This window comes from Condylura cristata, unplaced genomic scaffold (assembly GCF_000260355.1).
Source record: "Condylura cristata isolate star-nosed mole 26May11 unplaced genomic scaffold, ConCri1.0 scaffold00031, whole genome shotgun sequence".
Lineage (NCBI taxonomy): Eukaryota > Metazoa > Chordata > Mammalia > Eulipotyphla > Talpidae > Condylura > Condylura cristata.
In genome coordinates this window covers 9,700,668-9,723,698 of record NW_004567132.1, presented here as the reverse complement: position 1 = coordinate 9,723,698, position 23,031 = coordinate 9,700,668, and the positions used below count along the sequence as shown (strand labels likewise).

Below are 23,031 nucleotides of genomic sequence, written 5' to 3'. Positions count from 1 at the left end.
GTCTGCCTCACCATGTGGATCTCCTCCAGGGCAGGCGGGGATTGAACTCATGGGGAACAGACTTCAGCTTCTTTGTGCTGTGCTTTAACCTGCTGCGCCACCAGGGAGAGCCTACTTCACTTCTTTTTTCAGGGTTCACCCTGCCCATGTATAACATAGACCTGTATACAAAATATTTAGAAAAGGAAACAATTACAAAAAATAAGAAATAAAATACATAGGAGAACAGAAGTTTATGTGGAAGAAAGGGGGACAAGGAAGAAGTAAACAGGGTTTCTGCGCCTCCCTAGTGGAGCTGCTTTGCTGGACTTTGATCCCCATCCCCACCACATTAGGTGATCCACTCGATGCAGCACATCTCTCCAGTCTGTCAGTAATGCACTTCCTCACTCTGCCTGTTCTGCTTCCCACTGACTATGGTAAAACTTTTCACTGCCCCTGAACCTCTGGCATGTACCCCAGTACTAGATGCATAAATAAATAAATCTTAAAAAAAAAAAAGTAAACAGGGGTTCTAAAATTTTCACAAGGAATGATTAACTAGTTCTCAAATCAAATGCTTATTTTGATATTTTAAAGTTTATTCAAATCCTCTGGAGTATTCATTTAAAAAAGCAAAGGTGGCCCTCCCTGGTGGCGCAGCGGGTTAAAGCACTGCACAAAGAAGCTTAAGCCACTTCCGCATGAGTTCGATTCCCGCCTGCCCCCGGAGGTGACCACATGGCGTGGCAGACCTCTCCTGACCCACCCGCTGCTCCCCTCAGCAGTGTACTTCGTCGATCTGCCTGTTCTGCACCCCACTCTGTCTCTGGTGAATCCTCTCACCCTCCCTGCATCTCTGCCCTGTACCCCAGTTCTGTATGCATAAATAAATAAATCTTTAAAAAAAAAAAAAAAAGAAAGCAAAGGTACAGGTCCAACCTACAGAGATGATATGGTAATAGATCTTAGAGCTGACCTAGGATCTGGGTGGGCCGTAGACAACCATTCAAGAAGAAATACAAGAAGAGGGAGAGCACAGAGGTAGAGAATGATACATGGGAGAAATTAAAAGATACGGGTAACAATTGACAAGGGGGCAAATTCTGCCACAGGACCCCAAGCCTAGATTGTGGCTATCCTCTGCAAAATACTAGTATATATCTAGACTCAAAACCTTCTGTGCTATTAGGACCTGCCATGGCATGTGAGGTAACACTCACTAGTCATACTTAGCTGAGCCATAAAATGACCTATTCTGCAAGCAGAATAGAGCTTTCTAAATGTATCATTAAGACATTCTTAAAGGTAGTACACAGACCCCACATTAAAAAGAAAGCTGACTTGACCCTCATGGGAGGGTCTAGCTTGTTTCCATTATCCCAGAGTGACCTGATTAAGGGGATGCTGACCACCTCCTGCAGATCACTGTGTCCTGGATGAGGACATGGGTCTCCTTGCACTGCTGAATTCCAAAGAAGTTGCAGTACACTGAGAAGCAATGCAATGCACACACAAGCTGGCTGCTACAAGAATTCACAGCCCAGTTCATCTTCCTAGGTGGACACTGGACTTTGTGCTGAAATCATCAGGTAGGCTAACACCAGAAATGGAAGAGATAGAGGTGTTAGACTGAGTGCACACTTAAAGCTCAGGGGGAGGATCTGTATCCTAAAATGACAACCATCAAGGGAAGCCTCAATATGACTAGAGTGAGTCTCGGGTTTACATAGTGTCTTTCTTCTGAATTCCAGACCACTGTAGGTTTTAATCTTACAATCATGAAAAAAGAACTTATCTTTTCACTTCTACATGCTCAATCAACCTAGTTGACTTGTTTATGGAAAATGAGTTTTGGGTACTGTATGTAGATCTGAAAGTCTCTTTTTCATAGGGATGGGATGTATGATTTCCCTCACTCCCACCCAACCCCTTGTTACTTGATAGTAATTGTTAATTTCAAATAATGTTCAGAAATGTACCTTGTGGGAAAGGTACGGGATTTTTGCCGGAATATTTGATTTTGTAAGCATGTGTACTCAGGTTTATTGTAATTGCGGCTACTTCGGAGTACAAATAAATGAGCAGAAAGGATTAAGGTCTGTAAAATGATTACTGGACAGTAGACAAGAAATTGAGAAAAGCTATAGCTCCAGGGAATGAGCACTGAGAAGATCTAATAGTGAGCGCTACCGAGCGTTACCATCAGTGTACAAATGAGGAAGGTAAGCAGATAAATGGGAGGGTAAGCAGAGGACTGGCGGATGCTTGAAGGTATGCATATGAAATTTGAAAGGAAAGCCCATCTAGCTTCACTCTTGACAGGATAAGAAGAGCCCTTTCCAGAAACTCAATACAGAAATGGTATGTATTCAGGAGCTGTTTCAACCTGTCCACACTCTACAGTGACTTTCCCAGAAAAGACAAGCTGCAAGGCAAATGCCACAGCCAAGCCTCTGGTTTCCAGTTTTCCCGAACCCCAGAGCACACACAGCCCCACAGGACGTCACACGGAGCAGTCTCGGAGAGTGGGCTCTGCAAGGAGCTGGGGCAAAGTTTTGATGCGGTTCACTCCAAATCTGCCTGGCCCCAGGGTGTAGCCGCGGGGTTTAGAGTTAGCATTTAGTGTTTAGCCGCGGGGACTCCCGGGCAGCTCAAGGCACAGGCTGAGCAGCAGTGGCAGCAGCACCAGCGGCAGCCTGCAAGCTGAGTAAGGAGCCAGCCTCCGCCACCGCCTCCTCCTGCCGGCGCAGAGTCGGCAGCACAGCCAGTCCCTACTGCTGTCACGCCGCCAGCAGCAGGGCCCCTCCGCCACCCCCCACCCCTCCGCACTGTTATTTGCGTGACTGACCCAAGCCCGCCGGGAGGGAGGACCCGGCTGCGGGAGGGAGGGGAGCGCGCCGGCCCGCCCACTCCTTCCCCTCTGGGTCTCTGAGGCAACTTCTCCTTCTCATTGGTCACACGCTTGTGTCCATCACCCCGAGGAGGGCCTCGGATTGGCAGAAGGCGTACTTCAGGAGCGAGGAGGGCAGAGTGACTCCGCGGGTCTCCCGCGCCTCATCTTTCCCTCCACCCCCACTTCAACGTCCACCCACCTCTCCCCACCCCCACTCCACTTCCCCCGCCCGATTCGCGGCAGTGTCCTTAGAAGACTCATTGGGCCATGGGCGAAGCCAGCCGTCTATCGAGCCGCACCGTCATTGGCTGATGTTCACGTCCGTCGGGGTAGCGGGCTTCGTCATTGGGTAGCTCTGTCCACTCCCCGCCCCCCAACGCCTCTCCCTCCCCTCTACCTCCTCCCCGGCCGGCTCTTCCAAGGCCGCTTTCCCCGCCCTTCCCAGCCGCATCTCCCCTGTCCAGCTGGGCGGGGACTGCTGTACGACTCTGTAAAGTCTGTGAGTCACTGCACAACCCATCAATCCAATTAAATGTCTTGAGCTAGCCGAGCAGGCGGTGCTGCCGCCGCCGCCGCTCACCCCGCCGCGGCCGCCCCTGTTCGCAGCGCCCCTCTGATCCATGGCTGTCTGTCTGTACTTGTTACGGTGTAACCTCCTCCTTCTCCTCCTCCTTCTCCTCCTCCTTCTCCTCCGGAGCCGCTGCAACTTCCCCTCAGCCAGCCTCCTCCTCTGCTTGGGGACTGCAAAGGCATGGGATAGACCCAGAGCCACTTCTCTCTATCTCCCCTCCAGCCCTTGCTCAATGTTCCCCCTTTAAATTAAAGTCTGTTCTTCGCTCCTCGTCGTTTTAGAGGTCGATTTGTCAGTCGATTTCCCCTGATTTTATTTTCCTTGCCTGGGGCAAGGGGTTTGAAGGGACCAGTGGCTTTATTTTTGGGGAGGGGGCTCCACACCCCCGAATTTCTCCCGTTCCGTCTGTGACTTGACTTCCCTGGTCCTCTCTACTCCCAACCCTCGAACTCACCGTCCTGCACTCCAGTGACGCACCGACACCCCCCGCCCACAGTTCAGACGTCCCCTCCCTCGCTGCCACCGCGACCCGTCTCGGAGCTGGACCCAGTGCGGACTTCTCAGAAGGGTGAGTACCGTGTTGGGTTTTGGGGGGATCGGGGAAAACGTAACCGGTCCACTTGGGGAGAGCAGAGATCATCATATTGTGGGCTGGAGGTTCCTAGTCCGGCGTGGATTTGAGGTGGCGACTGCCTCCCTCTCTCGATCCCTCTTCCCCCGCCCCTCGACTCCTTATTCACCAGCCTTACTGTATTTCTAGGTATTGCCAGACTTCCACCATCGGGGCATATAGCATTTATAAAATGAGTGGTAATGGAATGCTTTCTGTCTTTAGGATGCTTGGTGAGCGGTAATAGCGATGTGATCTGATAGATTCTGTGACCTGTAAAAAGTGTAAACGACGATGGGTACATTTCCTTCTAAATCAAAGTTAAACTTTTATTCAATAAAGGCAAAGTGAAAGGCATTTCTAATTTGAATGTGTGTGATGGAACAACGGAAAGACAGGTTGCCTGGTGGCATGACTTAATATTTTTATTTTCAAATATATAGTTTGATGGGTTCCCTTTTGAAAACAAAATGAATTCAGTATTAAAGTAAAGGTTATGAAGTCTTTGAGCCTGTTGGGGAAAATAAGATGGAAATCCAACTTGACACTTGCATGTTTAGCTCACTTCAATTCTACCCAGACATTACAATACAGAATTTTAAATTTCTCAGTCATTGGGCACAGTGGGGTGTGTGTGAAAGGTAAATACGGACGATTTTCCCCTCTGATAGCCATGTTTTATATACTTAATTGCTCTTAAACAATGTCACACTCTAGAATTTTGTAAAATTTCAGTTTGGTTTCTTGGTTGTTAGTAGCTCAAAAGTACACATACCTGTTCACATTTACTTTATGAGAATGTTGTCTTCTGTATCTTTAATTTTTGAGATAAAAGTAGAAATTACAAAAAATAGCTACTCAGACTGTTTAAAATGTATTTCTCTCTCTGAATCAAGTTCTGGTCCGGTTACCCACAAGAATCAAGTTGGGCTAAACTAAATGTGTTTTGGAATATTAAAGTACAGGCGAGGCCTCTTAGTTCATTCTCCTTCTCTTTCAGACTAACCAGAATAAGTTGTTACTAAATTTAATTTTAAAGAATAGACTGTTCCTGTACTGAAATCTGCCAAATTTCTACAGAAAAGATTTCTTTTTAAAGAACAGAAATGTGTTTATGATATGCTCTGAGTAGTAAAGTTGACTCAAATGTAAATGCTATGGTAAGGAAACGCTTGTCATAAGTACCCAAACCTTGTGAAGTGTTTCAGGAAGACTTAGACAAGGCCTTCTTGAATTGCTTAATAAACTTCATGTGGCCTTTCTTCTTGAGTGTGAGACTGAATTGGGAGACCTCACAGTACAGGGAAACCATGCCTGCAGAGTTTGAATCTTGAGGTGACCTTTGATGGCTGTTCCACCTTGGGCAAGTTTCAGATTTGCCATGTTTCTTCTGTAAATGGGGAGGATGACTTTTCCTCAAAGGGTTGATGTAAGGCTAAAGGAGAACGTATGTGTCACAGGGTATTTGGTATTAGTTGCCTCTTCATCATTACTGTCTTCCTCAGAGAGGATGTCAAGTGCAGTATTTAAGATAACTCTCCAGAAATTGTGAGTTCAGGTTCTAGCATAACCTTTTGCCATCTTGGATAGATATCAAGTTAATCTCAGAGCTCATCTGTAAAATGGGGATGACAGAAACACCTACTTCAGAGGTTATTGGAATGAATTACAGTATGCAAAAATCTTGGCTAGTGTTTAAGTTTAATTTCCTGTCATGTTTCTTGTATGTCTTGAAACATGGGTGACTATTTTTTAGAAATAAACTTTTTTGAAAAGATGAAGTATTGTGGTCAGTGAAATAAGTAGTATTTTTAACATGGTGCATGTTTTATGGATTTATACATTTAAACTGGAATTCATATGAATTCCAGAAAATGTTGTTAGCTATTAGATGAGTTGAGTTGATCTCTCATTTAAACTTGCATAGTAGGATATTCGTACTTCTATTATAATTATACCTATCATACATTTGCTGTTATCTGCAATTTTCTCCTCTACTAAACAGAAAGCTCTTGGAAGATAAGAATAGTGTTTCATTCATAATTTAATCTTTGGTGCCTAGCAGAGTACCTGGTACATAAAGAAGCCTAATGAGTGCCGTGGAATGAATAAAATGTTATTCTGAAGTTGTTTATATGAGTAGTTGAACACATTTTAAGTGATATTGTGGAGAATACTGTTATGTGTATTGCTCAATTCACATTCTCAATTACTACTTTGTAAATAGAGTAAAGAGGAGATTATGGTTTAATTTGTAAATAGAAATATTTCTTGTTTGAATATTAATTTTTAATTTAGCATATCTCTGATATCTTCCTGATATGTCCATTTGTAAGACTTTCTGACTCCCAAACTTTGTGAAACTTACTATAATTAATATGAATTTGGCAGTGTCCCAACTGATGATGTGATGCTATTATCAGCTTCAGAATTAATAATAATAAATGGAATCTATCAAATCAACACTGAAAACAAAAGGCATCATTTCCTTAAGAAACAAAACTTCCTCTTCCCATTAAGGGTGAAACTGTTTCTATTGAAGAGTGTTGAAAAATAATTAACTTTTGAAATAGTTGTAAGTAGTGTTGTAGAAATCATATGTAGAAATTGCATCAAAGGAGGTATATACAAGTAGTAAATAAAATACTTAAACTTTACTGCATACACATTAGGCATTACACAAGTGGGAAATATATTTATTAAATAATCAAAATTGATGAGACCTACCACCTGCTTCACTTACAGACTCATTGCGTTTTACTTGTCAAAAGTCTAGTCAATAAATCAGAAGTATCATAGTGGGGCCCTCCCTGTTGGCTCAGTGGGTTAAAGCACAACACTGCAAGCTAGCCGCAGTCCCGTTGGCAAGTTCGATCCCCCATCCAGAAGCCATCCACATGGCGCCAGACCTCTCCTGACCTCCCAGCTGCTCCCCTCAGCAGTGTACCTGGTAGAGCTGCCTGTTTTGTTCCCTACTTTATCTCTGGTGAATCCTTTCATCGCCCCTGCACTTCAGGCCTGCACCCCAGTTCTGTATGCATAAATAAATAAATCTTTAAAAAATCTAAAAAAAAAAAAAAGAAATATTATAGTGCTCCATAACATTGTTAAAAATTTTCAAATATGTGAAGTACCAATGACAATGTCAGTACTTTTGATCACATAATCCTTTTTTTTTTAAAGATTTATTCATTTATGCATGCAGAACTGGGTACAGGCCAGAAGTGCAGGGGCGGTAAGAGGATTCACCAGAGACAGAGTGGGGAGCAGAACAGGCAGACTGATGAAGTACACTGCTGAGGGGAGCAGCGGGCGGGTCACGAGAGGTCTGCCACGCCATGTCGATCACCTCCCGGGCAGGGATAAAACTCATGATGAAGTGGCTTTAGCTTCTTAGTGCTTTGCTTTAATCTGCTGCTCCACCAGGGAGGGCCACACAATCCTTTTTTTTAAAGATTTATTTATTTGTACATACAGAGCTGGGGTACAGGCCAGAGGCTCAGTGGCGGTGAGAGGCTTCACCAGAGATAGAGAGGGGAGCAGAACAGGCAGATGGACGAAGTACACTGCTGAGGGGAGCAGCGGGCGGGTCAGGAGAGGTCTGCCTCGCCATGTGGTCGCCTCCAGGGCAGGCGGGAATCGAACTCATGCGGAGGTGGCTTTAGTTTCTTAGTGCAGTGCTTTAACCCGCTGTGCCACCAGGGAGGGCCCCACATAATCCTTTTTTAACTAAATTATCAGTTACCTGATTTAGTTGAATATATTGTATTTTCATTAGCTAAAACAGTTTAGAAAACTTGCCCCCTTTTTATTTATATAACTTTAAAACAGCCAATCTAGGAAAAAAAAAAAGCATAGGCACTTAGAAACTACACAGACGTGTCTGGTCTACAAGATGGAAGTCACTTATGCGTGGCACATTTTAGCGTGGCTTTGTCCTGTAGCTACATCTCTTTCTTTCATTGAATATTTTTGTGTAGCTGTTCCAGTATTTATTAGTAATTTATAGATGCCTATGATGTCTCTGACTTTTAAAGAAGCATTTTTTTCTGATTAATTATTTGGAAAGCGAGGAAAGAGTGATAGAAATAACACCTAGGGCTTGCCATTTCTATCCTTTTCTAACATTAGGAAAATAATAGCTAGATATTCTGCCAGTGATCAGAAGGAGAGGAAAATATATGCATTTCCTATTGACATAAACTTAGAATTAAGGTTCAGTGAGCTCGAGACTGAGAGATACAGCTGATGGGCTGTATCTGTATACAGCTGATGTGACCCTGAGTGTGACACTTCACCTCCTCAGCTCCAGGTTCTTATCATTTCAGTGGGAAGAGAGGAGCCACTTACCCTGCCCCCACTCAGAGGGGACTTTAGGGATACGTTGTAAGTGCTTTTTAAAAGCATTGGAGAAGGACAAAATGTGAGCAAATACAAAACAGCATTAACATTAGGCATGGATATGTATCATTATTTAAACATTGTGCCCTTTAAAATCTTTTTTTTTTTTTTTCTGAAGGGCAACTTTCCCTTTTAACTTTAATTTAAAGAGACTTCTTATTGATATGTTCATGGAATGTATGGGTAGCTTTTACAGAGGCAAGGAATTTTGGTTTAATTGAATGGGATTTTAATGTTAACACTGAATTTTGGTACTTTCTGGGTGACAGCAGATGTTGATGTAAGATAAGCTATGCATTTAGGAGATAATACATTTTACTAAGTTCAAGCTCATGAAACTTGTGCCCACATAACAGGAAAAATGTTCAAATAGATCAGATTTCATTAGAAGTATATTCAAAGAGAGAAATCAATCATATTATTTTCTTTTAAACTCCTTATGCTCATTCATTTGATACCTTGAATGCAGTGAAATATACAGAATATAGAATATAGAGTGATTGGGAGAATTTCATTTATTCCAGCTGATCTTTTATTTAGGAAAGTGAGTGAAAACACACATGGGAAGGCTGTATTTAAAAAAACCAGCTTTTGCCCCTTGTCCCTAAAAATGAGTTAGGAGTTTTTAAAAGGCAAAAACCCAGAGTTAATACATTTTATAAGTTTTACCTCTTTCTGGTTATTAGCAGAAGAGTTGCCACAATCTCATGAGGTTAATCACTTTTTAAAGTGGAAATTACATCCTAGTTGTACTCAGAGTAAGATTTATTTAAACAAATGGATTATACAAGTAGATTTATTATTAAGGACAATGAATGGTGATCCTCAAATGCAAGGTTTCTGAGCAGAAAGTAACTTAAAAATGTACTGTTCTTTTTCAGTATCCGTCTGATGGAAACTTAGAATGACCAGTTTTCTTGCTTGCCTTCATTTGAATTTAAACTCCACGCTGATGTCTAGCAGATTTTATGGGTGATACTTATCTTTTTAGTGTTGAATGTTTGCTTTGAACATAAAAATGACACAAACAGGCCACCTTTTACTTATATTTTACCTGTATTTTCTTTGTTCTATAGTTGTTATCAGTTTTCTTAATATTCCCATGACTTTGTTTTTTCTTTTTATGCAGCATTTTTCTTATTTTGTTTTCCTTGATTTCCATAGATTTTTCCCCCCACACTTTTGTGTTTGCCTGTGTATAAAATATGGAGTAAGAGTTTTCAATTATTTCTACCTGCTTTTAAGGTTGAGACAAAGACCTATGTGGAAATCTTGCTTTGCCTTCTCTTAAAAGACAGCTCTCTGCTCAATTTTACTCAAAACTTGCGGGGCCCTTTTGTTAGTTTAGTTTATGTGACTTATTTTGTTAAGTTTTAGCTTAGGTGAGGTGGTGAAAGGGAAGAAGTGTGTGTTTACTGGAGGATAGCCACAGAATTGTTGCCGTCCATATTTCGTTGAGACATCTAAACTGTCCAGTCTTTGTTTTGCTGGGAGCCGTGCCCTGGAGGCTGTCTCAGCAGTGACCACTGCCACCTGACCATGTTGGGGGTGGCTGTCCCCGAACATCACATTAGATGAAAAGCAGCAGCTTTGTTTTGTTCTTAACTCCTTAAAACCAGACAGAACAGCAGACCATGTCCACTGTGAGGTTTTCCAGGGTTCACCATTGTTGGATGATTAATGGTTCCTGCTGAAGTAACCACCGGCTTTATTGTCTTCCATAGCTTCTACTCAAATGAAATGTATCCCTTTGAGTTAACTTTTGTTTTGATTTTAAGGGTTCTTTTCACCCAGAAAATCAAAGAGTATGAAAATAATTATGTATTTTTAAGCAAAGAAGATTACATAAAACCCTTTGAGTAAAAAGTTTTTCTGGAGACCTAAATCTGTTGATTGGAGAGTGTTTAATAGTACCTCAAATACCTGATGTTACTCAAACACCAGTAGAAGAGCTTTCAACTTGATGAAGCGAAATGAATCCTCCTGTTGGTTTAGAAAATAGTCTACTGTATTTTTTATTGAACAATTCACATGTAAGATCAGATAAACTGTATTTTGGAGTTGATTACATGACATTTTCCAGAAATTAAGCTTTATAAAATCTATGCCTATTGAGAGAAACTTCACCTTTTCTTTTTTTTTTCTTCACACCTACATCCCATTCTGAGATATTCAGTCATTTATTTTGGTTTTTCAACAGATATTTGTTGACCATTTAATGTGTTAGCTACTTTTACTAGGCACCTACATGATAGCAGTGAAGGAAAGAAACAGAAACACTCCCGACTTGTGTAGAAATTACATTCCAAACTACTGTGGCTTGTATAGAACTTGTTATCTAATATTTGGAATAGTTGTAACTAAACATTGTGTCAAAGTAATAACCTGAAAAGGTAAGTTTTCGTCATGTGGATTTTGTGCCCTTTGATTTGGTATTAAAGAAAATCTAAGTCCTGAAACAAAGCTGTATTTGAATGGACAGTTTCATTTGCATTTGAGTTGAAATACTAAAAACTTACAACACTGCTGAATATTTCTACCAGAATACATGAAACCATCCTCATTTATGAATACTGGGAAGGATTTCAGTGGGCATGGTCTAAACTTTCACCTAGATTTTCTTTAAACTTTTAAAGTTGTTTTCCTTTGTGATGGAGCCTGGAAAGAAAAATGTGTTATACTGAAAATTGCACAATGAAAATATCGCCCTCTCAGCTATATTGCACAGCTACCAAGAAAATCTTAAATCTGCTCTGTCTAGTGTACATAGAGAACTAAGTTTTTATTTCTATGATTGTGAAAACTATATAATTTCCTAAACAAATAATTCTCTTAGTGTAATATCACCTTATCACAAATAAGTCTCTTCGTGTAAGATCTTGAAGTAGATATTTGACAGTATAATATTATAATATATAATGATTTTCATTAAATATTTTCTAGTCACAAATATTTAATACATGCCCTAAGAGGCTGGGGGGAGAGAGAGATGGCACCTGACCTTAATGGTGCTCACAGTCCACTTGGGGAAACAAAAGGTCCCCACAAGAAAATTAAATCTCTTGACTAGGCAATATGGGCTTGAACTTGATGAGCAACCTGGTGTGGCCACTACGTTGAACTTAGTCCTAGGGCAAAAAGACTTACCTTCTGGAGGCCTGGGGACCTTTGTGGAGTCCATTCTTTCCTTTACATTTGGGAAATTAGAGGCCTTCCTTGTGCCTCAGACACCTTAGGGCTGAATAGTCCCTAAGAAAAATTCCTTTCTAGCTACTGCAGCTCTCTGCAGCAAGCAAGGCAGGGGAAGGGGAAGGAGTACTCCTCCTAGCCATTTATTACTTACGCCACCTAGCCTGCCCTGTGCTAAGGAGAAACTCTCTGAGAATAAAATAAATGAACATACTACCGCGGGTGTAGTTTAAGTTCTTAAGGACGAAAGTCGGTCCATAGATTCGAGAGCCTGATATATCAATGAGGGCCCCACGGACAAGGGGAGTTCCCTGAAAAATGGAAGAAGCACTGAAAGGGGAATTTTTTTTGACAGTTAACAGTTTAGCCTCAGTTTAACCTGAAGAAGCGCTACCTGTGAGTGGAGTGTGCCCTGACCTAATAGGCTAACTTTGGGGAGTCTGTGTATGTCGCTGTAATATGTACATATAAGCTTCCTAAATTGGTTTGCTTTGGAATTAGCTGAAATTCTTCATGCATTGTCTTAAAACTGTGTAACTACAGTTTTTGTTTTCATTTTCCTGGATGTTTGCAAAAATGAAAAATTCCTTTGTTTTTAGAGTGAGTTTGTTTCTATTGCCTTAAATCTGAGGTAGAATAACACAGCATATGCTTGTCTCTTAGATTTAAATTGGGCGCAGGGTGGGTGGGTGGAGACCCAAAGCCTTAATGTTCATTTTATCTGTTGATGAAAGTATTTGGACACTTGTGTTGAACCTCTTTGTTTTTTTGAATAACTTTTTTTTTTTGTAGTTTCTTTTCTGAAGGAACTTTCCTAGGAACTTTATCTGTGCTACAACCATCACACGTGTATTTCATTCAGAAAGCCACCTAGGTGAATTATGTTTATTAGCTTGATTACTGTGATGGTTTCACGGGAATATCTATATATATCAAAACGTATAAAGTTATACATTTTAAATATACATATTTATATCAAAACTTTTTTTCACAAGCCACCTAGGTATAAGCAATTTTTCAAGATAAAATCCCTATTACAAGAATTACATTTTAAAAATCTATCATTCATTTTTTAATTTATTCACTTCTACCATATACTTCAGACACATATATTAACACATAGTACCAACATGGCCCATACACCAGCTGAAATTTAGACATAGAACCTTAGGGAGCTTTTTGCACATGTAAGAACTACTGGATAGCTTGTAATCACACAAGTTGGATGGAGAATTTGGAGCTTGGACACACATCGCCCAAGTCTGGAGAATTGGAGTTATGTATTTTTCAAGGAATCTTTGTTTCCTTATAGTTTAACAGATTATGACTCATCCTTGGCATGAAGGAAAGAGCATGATTTTAGTAAGATTTTTTTTTTAAAGAGGTTAAATGGCTTCTGAACACTTCTGAGAAGTGTTCCCTTCCCTCCCCCCTCCATTTTCATAAATGAGTAGGTTTGTGTAGGGAAGAATTAAATCTGCTCCATCCTATTTTGTCCCACTGTCTTGATCACAGCACAGAAAGGTTAATATATGTTTACTTAAGTAATGCTTTAGCGTACCATTGTAAAACTTTTCAAACGTAGACAACTTAGAAGAATAATTCAGCCATCACCCATATTTTCTCTACCTGGATTCAGTAATTATCAACATTTTACTATATTTGCACCCCTCCCTTTTCTCTTTATATATACTTTTTCATATCATGTAAAATTAAGTCAGTTTCAGACATCATGGCTTCTAACTAGTAAATAAATTAACTCTGCATCTCTTGAGAATAAGGACATTTTCCTAAATAATCACAACACCATTATCACACCTAAAAAAATGAATATAAACTTGGAATGCTTTGCAAAAACTCAATTCCATTTATTAAAGGCATATGAATCCATGTTCTACTAAAAATTAGATGCATATGAAGTGAAAAACATTTCTGCAGGATATAAGTTCTGGGAATTTTTGCTTGAGATATGTTTGTGCTCTGTGCTGGCAAATAAGGCCATTACTTTAAACATTTTTATGGGGTAAATGCATTTTCCTACACAGAGTGAGGTAAGTCCCTTTCTAGCCCCAACATTATGTGATTATATCATGAGAACAAGCATTTATCAAAGTTCATGCCACAATGTAGTTTAGTGGGAAAATTTCAATTTCTAGCCAGTCCAATATTGGTTCAAATACATGACCCTCCACTTGGCGGCTGATGACCCTGGTAAAGTAGATTCATGCGTCAGGTAGGATGCTTTTAGAACCCACCATGAGGACCCCTGGGATCATCAGGAAGTGTATTCTTTCACGACAAATCCAGGGCATGGGCAGGCTCCAGCCTCCGTCAGTAACGTGGCTCAGGTTCGTGCCCACCTTCTGCTGTGCCACACTCCTTGTGGGCTCCTGCTTCTTTGGCTCTTCCCTCAAACTGGCTCACACTCACGTAGTATAGTGTTGAGAAGTCAGAACCGTCCTCACAGGCACAGACTGCCATTCTTTCTGACTGCCCATATCTGGACCAGTAACCTGAGATGGGGTTCGCGTAGGTAGCGGAAGCACCGAGTGGACATTGGGTGTCCCGCCAGCAGCTTCATTCTTCTGCCTCACCATTTGTTTCCTTGCCACAAAATGCAAACAGCGATCTCTGTCTCTGTGATCACTAACTGATATGGAACAGATAAGGTGATAAACACAAAGCTGTTGTTTAATAAACACTAATTCTCATTTATTCTCTCCTTTCTGTCATAGAAAACTCTGTCTTCCTTTGGTGAACACAACCACAATCCCACAATTGTTCTAGTAATAGTAAGCACCTGGGAGTGATGCTCCCTTTCTGGGCTCTTGTTCATCCTCTCACCTAAGTCTTTAGGCATCACAGTGGCTGTGAATGTCACAGATTGCTCGTATACTCTCCATTAACGCAACTTCTATATTTAAAAAATACATCCAACTTCCCAAAGTTGGTGAAGAGAAATTGTCCACCGTCTATATTTATCAAGATCCAGTTCAAACTGTGGCTAAATTTTTTTTTTTCATTTTGGAGCTCAGGGGTTAAGTCTCAGCACTAATATGTGATTGGCAGCCACTGCAGCCGAAGTTTGATTTCCTGCCAAGGAACTGACCCACATGGTGCAGCAGACCTCTCCCGCCTCACCTACTGTTCCCCTCAGCAAATATATTTCAGTAGATCCCACTGTTCCCACTGTTCTGCTTCCCACTTTGTCTCTGGTGAGGCCTCTTACCCCCCATCCTTCTGGCCTACACCCCAGTTCTTATATGCTTAAACAAATAAAATAAATCTTTAAAAAAATTCCTTTAATTTCTCTAACTATAAAAATAACAGCACTAAAATAGATTTCCCCTTTATTAAAAGAAATGCACCATAACCCATGAAAAAGTCACCAAAATAAATTGCTGTATTTGAAATATAGTCTATTTTTTTTTTTTTTGTCCAGGAAAGACCAGGTCTTTGATACTTTGGGAAAATCAAAGTAGTTTAACGACTATGGCTTCCCTAGAACTTACTTTCTTGAAAGAATTGTGTCTGATTTACCAGCAAATAGTTTTGGGATTGTTTAGTCTCATACTCATCATGGAAAAAGTCATACCCATGATGAGAAAGTCATCTTCCAAAGATGTGTTTTCCTGTATATGTGAAGACTGGAGGGTCTTTGTCCAGGCATGCCCTTTTCAAAGAATGTGGAAAAGACTTGTCATGTTTTTTCCCTGGGGAATTTTTAAGGCACTCCTGAAACACCTGTGAAGTCCTGCAGAGATGTCAGAACCCAATCACATGGGAAAATCTTTTTATTTTTCAATCTTCTTCCTAAGCATTGGGATCACTCTTGAAGGAGAGCTGTTGTTCCTTCTTAACCCCTAAAGTGTAATATTTAATTGCTCCAGACTCCATGGCAAGGAAATAGAAGAAGAGTGAAAGTCTGCTGTCTCTCTTGATGTGGAAGATGCTGAACCTTGGCTTGTCCCTTTTCAGTTTCTTATTTTGACTTTAATTTTTAGATTTAGTGTCAATAAGTTTTCTGTTGATCTAGTAAGCTCTGTGAATGCTGAACTACACACTCAGATTGTGAATGATCCTAACAGTAATTTAGAGCTTCTGGCGTGGATTGTGTCAAGACAGAGCAGTAGTTTTTAAGGGAGCTATGTAAGTGTATGTGGATGTTTCTTATACATCTCAAATGAATGTCCTATAAAGGTGAAATTATGAAGCAATACAATGAAAGCAGATCTCTGAAGTAAAATGCAATTTTACTAAGGAGGTGAGAGAAAGGCTACTGTGGCAGTAATTGTAGTTAAAAAATGCTAGCATTTTGGAAAAAAAAGTTTTGAAATTTGGATTCTGTTTCCTCAAAGTGCTGTTGGTTATTTTTTTTTTTAAAGATTTATTTATTTATTCGTACAGAACTGGGGTACAGGCCAGAGATGCGGAGGGTGAGAGGATTCACCAGAGGCAGAGTGGGGAGCAGAACAGGCAGATCCACGAAGTACACTGCTGAGGGGAGCAGCGGGCGGGTCAGGAGAGGTCTGCTGCGCCATGTGGTCACCTCTGGGGCAGGCAGGGATCGAACTCATGCGGAAGTGGCTTTAGTTTCTCCGTGCAGAGCCTTAACCCGCTGCGCCACCAGGGAGGGCCGCTGTTGGTTATTTTTTAAAAGGGTGACATGTGATGATAATCAACATGAAACTTCACAACGAACTATACGGGAAGCTTATTTTTATATGGGCAAGTTTTTAGTTTTAGTATATTGCAGAAAAGCTTTGTGAAAAAGATTCTCTTTACCACATAACAAATGTCTTTACTGTTTACTTAAGGTTTGCCACCAGTGGCCCAGAGGCTGAAATGAAGAGTGAAATGGCTCTTGTTTTTCATCTAATACCAGCTTTTATTTTTATTTTCCACTACCCAGTTTAAAAAAAAAAGTGAAAAGAAAGCAAAGATCAAGATCCAGAAGCTTGAAATAAAATTTAATTGCCTAACTAGAATAAGGCTGACTTTGCTGTGATGTGACAAGTCCTATGTAGAAGACATTTGTTCATAGTCATACACTCGGCTGCACTGACTTCTGGGAGTAGTGTACCTGTCCTCAGAACCTCAAGCAGGTAGGGAAAAACAAATCAAGGCTAAGCAGTCGACTTCTTTTTCATCCCCTAACCAAGAAATGGCTTAACCATACTTGCCCTACTCTCACTCTCTCTGAGAGAATGGGAAAAAAGTTCAATGACAGTGGTTGGAGAGCAGTGGTTGGAGCGCCTTATTAATCACGGCTATCAGCCAGTGATAGAGCCATTGCTAGAGTTTTGTCTTTGTTTCTCTCTTGATGATCAGCTGTCATTTCTCGGTTCTCTCTGCAGCTTTTCCTGGGTAGAGTCTAAAGCTGTGTGGAATGAATTCTAAGGGCAGTGTGCTCTTGTCCCAAGTCATCTGTTGTTGTCATCAGTAATAACAATAGTATTATTCTAATTATTTTTCTCATTTTTCATAAGGAGTTCTTGTTTAGATTGAAGATGGCAGCATGAACAGCAAAAATACTGTTTATCAGCCGAGAAAATGATATTTATACTTACAGAGTGGTTTGTGTTAAATTTCTGTAAGATCTAAATACCACAAGGAAATTTTAGGGCCATGCATCCATTTTACCACATAATGCTTTGTGCATTATTAGCTTGTATGCTTTGTGACTGTGTCATGAAGCACTGGGGACACTTCTGGCCAATGTGAGTTTTCAGATTTTTTTTTTAAATTTACTGCTGGAATCAAAAACGGGGGTAGGGGAGGGGTGTGCATGGGACTATGGTGATGGCACACGGGTGACTCGGTGATGGGAAACCCACGGGGATTACAATTGAGATAAAAAAATGTACAAAATGGTGTAACAATAAACTGTTATATTATTTAAAAAAAAATGAAAACTAAAAGCTAAAAAAAAAAAAAAATTACTGCTGAAAAAAACCCAGTTAGTTTCAAGGTATTACTGGAATTATAGTATGGTTGAAAAATTTGATTGTGAGAAAACTTGTACTTAGACATAAACTTACTTTACTTGATACCAAGTCATGTGTCTTCTGGTGACGAAGTCCATCTTTCCTAACCTAGCCTGAAAACCTTGCAGTACAGGGACAGTCCTGTCTTCTCTGCCACTCATTTTGAATATGAGGGCAGACACAGAGAGTGGTGTGCTGGATTGACAGGTCACACGTATTTGCCTTTTTTTTTTTTTTTGCAGTGTTTATGTTTCATAAGACCAATGATAAAAATGGAACCATATTCTACCTACCCTAATTTTTGATCTCTAATAGAGACTTATGAAAAAACGTTTGCACGTCTTTTTTTCTGTTTTGTTTTTCACATGACTGGACAAAGAATCTATGTTAGCTGGAAGAGAGGTTTTTTGCTACCACTTTTTGTTTTCTGTGTAACCTAATGTCTCACATGGTTTCTGAAAACTGTTGTGGTCACCTAGGTTTCAAATCTTTTTGAGAAACTGTGACTTATTTTTTAATAATAGCATCAATGAATGATGTTTTTTTAAAAAAAAGAAATGGATTTCCTGTTTCTTGAAATAATGTAGAAGCCTTATCTTTGGCTCATCTTAGAGTAGCAGTTGGTAAGCTTACAGGCATTGCATTGTTGGTGTGAAAATTACTTTTTTGAAAACTTTCCAATGCCTTTTCAGTCTAGTTGTTGCTATTCCACCTAGAAGTATCTTACCTTTGGGGTTAAAAAATGAGATCTGCTGTAAACTTTATCTTGTAAATAATGGATGCGAGTAATAGTGCAAACTCTATATTATTATATGATGAGAGGAAACAGTTCTTCGCAAAGAGAGGTTGTGTCTTGTTCAGTTGGTTGCTAACAGGAGACTGAGTTTTCTCTTATAAGGTATGTTTCTGAAGTTGAAGTGATTCATTAGTCACCTGCAAACACTAGTACAGTGAGTTCTTGGGAGCCTTTATGCTCCCAGGGAGGCAGTTTATGAGAGGCGAATGCAACACGAGCCACCATATTAAGACTTTCCTAAGGTGTGGGCCATAGAGCAGATGACGTACACTCCATTGAACTACAAAATGGCGGGTAAGCCACGGTGTGTTGAGTGGAATCGCAAGCACTTGAGGAATCTAGTAGTAACTTCTTACCCTTCTTTGCGCTCGTTTCTTGGTGTGCATCTATAATTATTTTATAACATCCCATCAACTTCATAACCAGAAAGGTTAACAATGAAGTCCAAATAGTAGATTTTAGAATTTGAAGTAATGGATAGGGAAAAATACCAAGTGTAAGGCTTACCATCAGTTTGGATTCTTTCACAGTTCCTGTTGCTGATGGTTTCAGGGGATTGGTTGACAACTTTCATTTACATGAAGTCTTTTAAAAACAAAGTTCATGCCTTTTGGATTGTTTATGATGTGTGAGGCTCACCTCTAGTTTACTGCTCTTTTCATGGATAAAATTCTTGAACTTTTCAAATATCCCTGACTGTCAGGTTATGATGACTTCTACCTGCTGCCATTTTGGTATCTTTTTTTTCATCATTGCTGACTTATATGTTCAAGATTCTTTACCACTTGAAAGAATGAAGCTGGTAGCATCCACTTTCAAGTATAATAAAAAACTACTCCCATATTTTTCTATATTCTGGCATTACTTCTTAGCGCTCATGTGAAGGAGGAGCCTAAAGATGGCCCTTCAGATTTCGTGATGTATTTAAGAATGTGTGACCAACATTATTTTCTGTAACTGGTCCTGGAGAAGCTGAACTGGTGCCATATTTTTCATGCTACTGTTATGTTTAACTATAAAATGAAGGAAGTGCTAATAACACTTCCTACTTGTTTAGCATGTTTTCCTCCCCAGCTCTCAAAGGAGTTGGCCAATATTCCCAGCGCAGGTTTCTGTTATTTTCTCATCCTTGTAATGCTGTGTTGCCTGCTACTTTCACTCATTCACTTCTTTTTCCTTACATTTTCTAAGCCATTGGAAAATAATATTTGCTATTGTCATCCCCATTTCTTCAACACCTAGAATAAGGGACATCCTGCGTAAGCTTTTGACCTAGGATTATACAGTAATCAGTTGCAGAGCCAAAAAGAACCCCACATTCTTCCTCAATTTCCTTTTATGACTGAGCCACAACTTTTATCCTTTTCAGCTACCCTTACAACAAAACCAAGAAAAATACATTTCCAGGTACCAAAAATATTCTCACATCTCGTCTTCAATATTCCAATGTTAAAATTTACACTAGATTTATTGTCTGAAGTAAAGTTTCAGTGCCAGTTATAAACATGATCTATTCCCATATTATTTTTGATCTGACTGCTATCCCAGAAGGTGATGCATAGTTGAAGAAAGAGGATAATGAATGCAGCCCCTATTTTCTTTTTGCCTTTCTAAATTTGATTTACTGTATGGTTGCTTTCTGCCAGGAAATATCATGAATGGGCATATGTTAATAAGCCAGTTTTGTTTCCTTTATAGTAATAAACTTAACAAAACATCTCCCCAAAGTGGATTCAGCTAGGGTAGGTTAATACTTGAGTAAGTACTTCCTGAGTGTATAGGAGGAAGCAATTGCGACCACTGTGAAAATGAAGTCATTCCCATAAAGCTTGGTAGCTCCAGTCTGGATTTATTTTATGCTCTGAAATATATCTTCCATAATTCTTTTTGTTAGTGAATATTTGTGAAATTTGTGGGGAAGTCTGTAAAAAAAACTAGAAGAATGGATAGTTCTGCTTAAAAAATCAAATTGAGGGTGAAGTTTCTGAGAGTGGCAGTTTTTCCCTTCACAGTAACAAAAGTGAAAGTTGCATTTTGATCAGTTTTGATTAGTCTTCTGAATGAAAACTTAAGACACAAAGCATGTGCTGGTGCACCCGCATAGCAGTTTTCTTGTTTGGGTGCCCTGGCACGTGAACCGTTGCATGTACACACATGCCACACATAAAGAGTCCATTCTTGCTCACGCGCAGCCGAAGGAGGCTGGCCACTGCGGTCTTCTGCTCAGTGGAAATTGGCAGCCTTCCTTCTCCTGTAAACAACAGCCTGACGTCACCGTTCCCAGCACTGATAGTGGGCCCACTTTAGAGATTTTCAGTTGGCAGAGCTGTTGAAAGCCTGTCACTGGCTTGGATCATCGTCAGTCACACTTGAATGAATAAGTGCAATGCAGAGAAATTCATTTATGTTAGAAACACTGGATAGCCCTTGGACGCTTTTTTAAAAGTACATATCCTTGAATTGTCACATGGAATCCTAAGAAACTTGGGCAGTGAGCAGGAGAGTTATGGTTATTCCCCTTTTAGAAATGAACTAACTCAAGTCCAGAGAATTAAACTTAGTAAGTGGTGGGATGGCTGAAAACCAGGCCTTCTACACAATGTTTTGTGCCTCTTTTCATGATTTTAAATAACTTCTCTACAATAGTAATTGTTAATCGTTCCATCCCATTACTTCCCCTTCCACCTAAAATATGTAGGGAACACATAAAATATTTATGTATTCCCCATGCCCCCCCTCAAAACATTTGCACATCAAAATCAGATAGTCTTCTTGTACTGGGAACTCGTAGACATGAGGTAGCCCAGAGAGTCTTTTGAAAAACCTAACATAAGTCTACACTCACCATCTTAATTACATTTATAAACAAGATTTTGTTCCTCACTTGGCCTCTGAAAGCTACATAAAGTTGAAAGGATACATGGCCCTGATTCCTTTGTGTTGTTTACTGGAGAGAAAACACACATGAAGGACTGTTCTGTTAGTTAGGAGTCAGAATTTTATTGGGAAGAAGGGAAATAGTAGAGCCAGTGGTTAAAATGAAGCCTGTGATATAATATAGTTGTCTTGCTCCTATGGCAATTCTTGTAGTTTATTTTCAAGCAGTTGTAAAAAGTGAAAAAGAACAATTACCTTCCAGGACTTATATATATTGTTTTGGAATACTTACGGTTGTAGTTAACACTTGGTTTTCTGCTTGTGACTCAGTCACTTTTTCAGTGTGACATTGAGAATAGGCAGGAAGGGTATTTAGATATAGGTGGGATACTTCTCTACTAGTTGCCCCTGACTACTACCAACCCCCTGCTTTTGAGGTATATGTTTAATAAATGCAAATTAATGTTAATGTTAGCTCCAGCTCCCACCCCCAAAATGTGTTAGAAATCCTATGAAAGACAACTATGATTTTAAAAAAGCTGCGTTCAGAAGCTGTGCTTCGGCATACAGTAGGCACTCAAAATGAATTCTAAATGAAGTTGATTGTCAGATGTTTACTATATTGGCAGCTTTGGTGAGTTCTGCATCTGTACAGTAGTTGACTAAAATATACCTAAGACATACAGGGCGAAAGACACATACTTTATTCCATAACCTAAAATGAACAAGTAGAGTTGCTTATTTGGCACTTTATTTTACTAGATGAGAAATAAATAATTTGGCCTCTGAAAGACAATACTGCCACGTTTTTAGAATTACAGCAAATTGAAAGAATAGAGGTGAAGTACATAAAATCTAGTTTAAGAAAAAACAAACAAACAAGTCTTTCTCTTCTTACTGTGAGTGAAAAGAATAAGGAGCAACTAACAGCTGTCGGCCGAAGCTCCTCACCTGTGTTTGCAGTGATGTGTCCAAGTCGAGGTCTGCTGTGGGAGGGGAGCAGCCTGGCTCTGCCCTTGGGTGAAGCCACACAGACTTCTTCCAGGAATGATGGCGGGGCCTCCCCAACCCAATGTTATTAAAGTTTCAAAAAAAGAAAAACAACTCTTCCTGAACTAGTACAGTTTGTCCAATAGTGGAATTCCTCATCGCGGCAAGAAGCTGTTTGTTCTTGTCAACAAGTAGTGGTAAGGTCTGGGGACAGATGTTAGGTAGCTGAAGTTGGGGTGGACCAGTGGAGAGCCAAGCTGAGCTTAGATTTTAACTCTTCAGTGGTTACCTTGCTGTGTGTGCCAAAATGAATATAAGTGAGCAGAAAGCAGAGTGGAATTTAAGTTTGAATAAACCTTCATACAGGTGTTTTACTTGAACATCTCAGAGTTTGTCAAAAATGCCATTTTGGCAGATTTGTTGCAAATAACAGTGCCACCTGGGTTTGTGTGGTGTGTTGCAGTGTAGCGTCGCTCTCCCAACGCTTTCCTGTTTGACACCTGCGGCCCCCACTGTCTCCTCAGGTGCTGGCCTCCCCTTCTAGTGAGGCCACAGAAGTGTGAGGTTTCTGGCTGTGGAAGGGCAGGCACGCTGTCAGCAGCAGAGCAGCAGCTGGGCTCCCTGACTCTTGACTCCTGCTGCAGTATTCCTTCACCAGCCAGGAGCAAGCACTTTATAACAGACAGCTTCTGCCCTCTCACCCTCCACTGTGCGCAGAAAACCACAGCCAGCAAA

The 23,031-nt window shown here is 40.3% G+C and overlaps 1 protein-coding gene across 1 annotated transcript in view; it reads left to right on the top strand.

Annotated features, from left to right (window-relative positions):
* The first annotated feature begins 3,529 nt into the window (after window positions 1-3,529).
* Window positions 3,530-23,031, top strand: part of SERTAD2 (SERTA domain containing 2) — a 108,818-nt gene continuing 89,316 nt past the window's right edge. Inside the window, exon 1 of the mRNA XM_012731584.1 lies at window positions 3,530-4,014. The gene's annotated coding sequence lies outside the window, so the exon portion shown is untranslated. The remainder of the gene's footprint in view (window positions 4,015-23,031) is intronic.